This window comes from Zalophus californianus, chromosome 1 (genome assembly GCF_009762305.2).
Source record: "Zalophus californianus isolate mZalCal1 chromosome 1, mZalCal1.pri.v2, whole genome shotgun sequence".
In the NCBI taxonomy this organism is placed as follows: Eukaryota; Metazoa; Chordata; class Mammalia; order Carnivora; family Otariidae; genus Zalophus; species Zalophus californianus.
In genome coordinates, this window is record NC_045595.1 from 116642602 (window position 1) to 116648601 (window position 6000).

The window sequence follows — 6000 nt, forward strand, 5'->3', positions numbered from 1 at the left end:
ACCACAAAGAGGTCACTTAGACATGAATTTGTTTATGCAATTTAGTTTTTTCCTAGGTAAAATTAGGAAATTTAAAATAAAGTGTAAATATTCCACTCATAAATTGTGAAATCTTAGAAAATAAATCAGAATTAATGGGTTAAATATGTCGTTAGAAGTTAGGGGTTGATAAATTTACAGGAAAAAATAGCTTATTTTCCAGTATTAAATCTTAAACCTCATACTAATTATTTAGAATGGGGCAATAATATAATGCTATTATGTGAAGAATTGGAAACTTTGTTATGGATGATGATGCACTGAATGTTTCTAGTTTATTCAGAATAGTAATTTAGAGCATCTGTACCTTAGACATTTTATTGTTTGCAATTACTATTTTGCTAATGTGTTTGAAATAAGGGGTAAAGCAGGAGAAACATGAGCATAATAAAATAGTACTGTTGTTTCGTTCTGATCACATTTCTTTAAAACTTTCATTAACATGGTTATACTACTTACAGATATCTTATCTACATCCAGCAATTATAGCTCAACTTCTAGATTTCATATAGCATTTGACTTTGATCAGATAAGCAATAATTTTTCTCTCAATGCTGTTTAGGATTATGATGATGATGATGATGATTACTTCACAAATGGCTAATAGCATTTGGATTTTTGCATTTTCCCTCATAGTATTGCTTGATTTTAACTACTTATATGCCATTACACCAGCCTTCTACTGCCCTGGAAATCTCAGAAGTTTAGATTTGCTATAGTAGCAATAAAATAAATAAAACAAAAATGCAGGCAGATCTCCAGATTTTAGGATTCAGTAAATTGTGATCCAGAGTTAGGGCAGTAGAGGCAAGGCATCACAGTCTGGTACCTTAGCTAGGACTCAGTTAATAACATAGGTCAGGTTCAAGAAGCATAGCTCAATATATCTAAACTTTCTTATTCACCTTAAACTTAATACTAAAGTTCAATCTTGCAGCAATTCTTTAGTTTTCTAAATTTTCTGTGGTCTGATACACTGTTATTTTTACGTACGTACTTCTTTTGTGTTTGAGTCCATAATTTTTTTTTCAATTAATTGCTATAGAATGGAAATCTACTCAACAATAAAAAGAAATGAGTTACTGAAACACACACACACACACACACACACACACACACACACACACACACACACACAAGAATGAATGAGTGGGGGGAGCAAGATGGCGGAGGAGTAGGAGACCAGGATTTCGTCTGGTCTCAGGAATTCAGCTGAATAGGGATCAAACCATTCTGAACACCTACGAACCCAACAGGAGATGGAAGAAGAGAGTAGCAACAACTCTCTGAACAGAGAAACGACCACTTACTGGAAGGTAGGACGTGCGGAGAAGTGAATCCGAGGCGATATTCGGGAGGATAGACGGCGGGGGAGGGGGCCTCCCTTAGCCGCTCCTGGCAAGTGATAGAGCCTCGGAGCACAAAATCGGAACTTTTAGAAGTCGGCTCTGCTGAGGGACGTCGCTCTAGTGGCTAAGCGGGGGGTGGACCACTTGCGGGACAGTGTGGTCTCAGGACCCTCGGGGTCACAGAAAGACCGGGGGTGCCTGAGGGCAGCAGAGCTCCCAGGTATTGGAGCGGGCAAGCTGACTGCAGAGACGGAGCCGAGGCGCGGGCTCTCAGCTCGGGGTTGCCATAAACTGTGATCCGCGGCCCAGTCGGGCCACTGCTCCTCCAGCAGGGACCCAACAAACAGCAGAGCCGGGGAGACTCCCCTTACTCCCCGGGAGGAGTGGCGCGGGAGCACACCGCAGGGATCTGCTGGGTTTGGAGACTCCACAAGGGGTCGGGAGCCAGAGATAGAAACGCTGGGTCACAGGCCGGGTGAGCACGGAGTGCGGCCGGAGACTGGGGAGACGGGCGTGACTGCTTTTCTCTAGGGGCGCACTGAGGAGCAGGGCCCCGAGTTCTCAGCTCCTCCGGGGCAGAGATTGGGAGGCCACCATTTTCACCCTGGTCTTCCAAAGCTGTAACGAGAGCTGGCAGGGAACAAAAGCTCCTGAGAGCAAACCAGAGCAGCTTGCTTAGCCCGGACCGACAAGGGTGGGGCAACTCCTGCTCTGGCAAAGACATTTGGAAACCACGGGAACAGGCCCCTCCCCCAGAAGATCAGCACTAACAGCCAGCAAGCCAAGACCAAGTTTACCGATCAAGGAGAACTAGAGAACTCCAGCGCTAGGGGAATACTGCACATAGAATTCATGACTTTTTTACCATGATTCATTAGTTTTTCAAAGTTAATTATTTTTAACTTTTTTTTGAATTTTTCCTTTGCCCTTTTTCAACCAACATCTTATCAATCCCTTTTTTTAAAAAAAACATTTTTTATTTTTCATTTTTAGAGTCATATTTTATCCCTTCATAGTAGTTACCCTTATTTTTGGCATATATATATAAGTTGTTCTCTCTTTAAAATTTTGAGACACACTTTCTTCTAACAGATCCAAATATACCCTAAATCACTCGTGTATGGCTTTGTTCTAGTCTCCTGCCTGATCACACTCTCTCCCTTTTTTTTCTTTTCTTTTTTTTTTTTAATCTTTCTTTTTACAAACAACTTCTTATCTTATCAATTTCTTTTATAAAATCTTTTATAATTTTCATCTTTACAGTCATCTTCCATCCATTCATTGTATCAACTCTTATTTTATACATATATAAGTCTTTCTTCCTTTAAAATTTTAGGAGGCACTTTCTTTTAACAGACCAAAATATGCCCAAAATCTAGTGTGTGGTGCTGATCTATGCACTAGCCTGATCATATTTGATCATATTCTGTTTTTTTTGTTTTGTTCTGTTTTTCTTTGTTTTTATCTTTTCCTTTCTTTTTTTTTCCTCTTTCTTTTTTGTTTCTTTCCCTTTCTTTTCCCCTGGTTTCAGGTCTTTTCTGATTTGTATAGAGTATATTTGCTGGGGATGTTGTTAACCTGTTAGCATTTTGTTCTCTCATTCATCTAGTCTCCTCTGGACAAAATGACAAGACTAAAAAAAATTACCTCAGCAAAAAGAACAAGAGGTAGTACCGTCTGCCAGGGACCTACTCAATACAGACATTAGTAAGATGTCGGACCTAGAGTTCAGAATCATGACTTTAAAGATACTAGCTGGGCTTGAAAAAAGCGTGGAAGTTATTAGAGAAACCTTTTCTGGAGAAATAAAAGAACTAAAATCTAACCAAGTCGAAATCAAAAAGGCTATTGATGAGGTGCAATAAAAAATGGGGGCACTAACTGCTAGGATAAATGAGGCAGAAGAGAGAATCAGTGATAAGGAAGACCAAATGTTGGAAAATAAAGAGGCTGAGAAAAAAGAGAGAGAAACAACGACAGGATCACGAGGGCAGAATGCGAGAGATAAGCAATACGATAAGACGAAACAACATTAGAATAATTGGGATCCCAAAGAAGAAGAAGAAAGAGAGAGAGGGGCAGAAGGTATACTGGAGCAAATTATAGCAGAAACTTCCCTAATATGGGGAAGGAAACAGGCATCAAAATCCAGGAGGCACAGAGAACCCCTCTCAAAATCAATAAAAATAGGTCAACACCCTGACATCTAATAGTAAAACTTACGAGTCTCAGAGACAAAGAGAAAACCCTGAAAGCAGCTCGGGAGAAGAGATATGTAACCTACAATGGTAGAAACATTAGATTGGCAACAGACCTATCCACAGAGACCTGGCAGGCCAGAAAGGACTGGCATGATATATTCAGAGCACTAAACGAGAAAAATATGCAGCCAAGAATACTATATCCAGCTAGGCTGTCATTGAAAATAGAAGGAGAGATAAAAAGCTTCCGGGACAAACAAAAACTAAAGGAATTTGCAAACACGAAACCAGCCCTCCAAGAAATATTGAAAGAGGTCCTCTAAGCAAAGAGAGAGCCTAAAAGCAGCACAGATCAGAAAGGAACACAGACAATATACAGTAACAGTCACCTTACAGGCAATAAAATGGCACTAAATTCGTATCTTTCAATAGTTACCCTGAATTTAAATGGGCTAAATGCCCCAATCAAAAGACACAGGCTATCAGATTGGATTAAAAAACAAGACCCATCGATATGCTGTCTGCAAGAGACTCATTTTAGACCCAAAGACACCCCCGCATTGAAAGTGAGTGGTCGGAAAACCATTTACCATGCTAATGGACACCAAAAGAAAGCTGGGGTGGCAATCCTTATATCAGACAAATTAGATTTTAAAACAAAGACTGTAATAAGAGATGAAGAAGGACAGTATATCCTACTTAAAGGGTCTATCCAACAAGAAGATCTAACAATTGTAAATATCTATGCCTCTAACATGGGAGCAGCCAATTATATAAGGCAATTAATAACAAAAGCAAAGAAACACATTGACAACAATACAATAATAGTGGGGGACTTTAACACCCCCCTGACTGAAATGGACAGATCATCTAAGCAAAAGATCAACAAGGAAATAAAGACTTTAAATGAAACACTGGACCAAATGGACTTCACAGACATATTCAGAGCATTCCATCCCAAAGCAACGGAATACACATTCTTCTCTAGCGCCCATGGAACATTCTCCAGAATTGATCACATCCTAGGTCACAAATCAGGTCTCAACCAGTACCAAAAGATTGGGATTATTCCCTGCATATTTTCAGACCACAATGCTTTGAAACTAGAACTCAATCACAAGAGGAAAGTCAGAAAGAACTCAAATACGTGGAGGCTAACGAGCATCCTACTAAAGAATGAATGGGTCAACCAGGAAATTAAAGAAGAATTAAAAAAAATCATGGAAACCAATGAAAATGAAAACACAAATGTTCAAAATCTTTGGGATACAGCAAAGGCAGTCCTGAGAGGAAAGTATATAGCAATACAAGCCTTTCTCAAGAAACAAGAAAGGTCTCAAATACACAACCTAACCCTACACCTAAAGGAGCTAGAGAAAAAACAGCAAATAAAGCCTATCACAGCAGAAGAGAAATAATAAAGATCAGAGCAGAAATCAATGAAATAGAAACCAAAAGAACAGTAGAACAGATCAACAAAACTAGGAGCTGATTCTTTGAATGAATAAGATTGATAAACCCCTGACCAGACTTATCAAAAAGAAAAGAGAAAGGACCCATATATATAAAATCATGACTGAAAGAGAAAGATCACAACCAACACCAAAGAAATAAAAACAATTATAAGAACATATTATGAGCAACTCTATGCCAGCAAATTAGATAACCTGGAAGAAATGGGTGCATTCCTAGATATGTTTCAACTACCAAAATTGAACCAGGAAGAAATAGAAAGCCTGAACAGACCTATAACCACTAAGGAAATTGAAGCAGTCATCAAAAATCTCCCAACAAACAAAAGCCCAGGGCCAGATGGCTTCCCAGGGGAATTCTACCAAACATTTTAAGAAGAATTAATACCTATTCTCCTGAAACTGTTCCAAAAAATAGAAATGGAAGGAAAACTTCCAAACTCATTTTATGAGGCCACCATTACCTTGATCCCAAAACCAGACAAAGACCCCATCAAAAGGAGAATTACAGACCAATATCCTTGATGAACATGGATGCAAAAATTCTCACCAAAATACTAGCCGATGGGATCCAACAGTACATTAAAAGGATTATTCACCACGACCAAGTGGGATTTATCCCTGGGCTGCAAGATTGGTTCAACATCCACAAATCAATCAACGTGATACAATACATTAACAAAAGAAAGAACAAGAATCATATGATCCTCTCAAAGATGCAGGAAAAGCATTTGACAAAGTACAGCATCCTTTCTTGATCAAAACTCTTCAGAGGATAGGGTTAGAGGGTACATACCTCAATATCATAAAAGCCATCTATGAAAAACCTACAGTGAATATCATTCTCAATGGGGAAAAGCTGAGAGCTTTTCCTCTAAGGTCAGGAATGCGGTAAGCAGGTCCATTATCACCACTGCTATTCAAGATAGTATTAGAAGT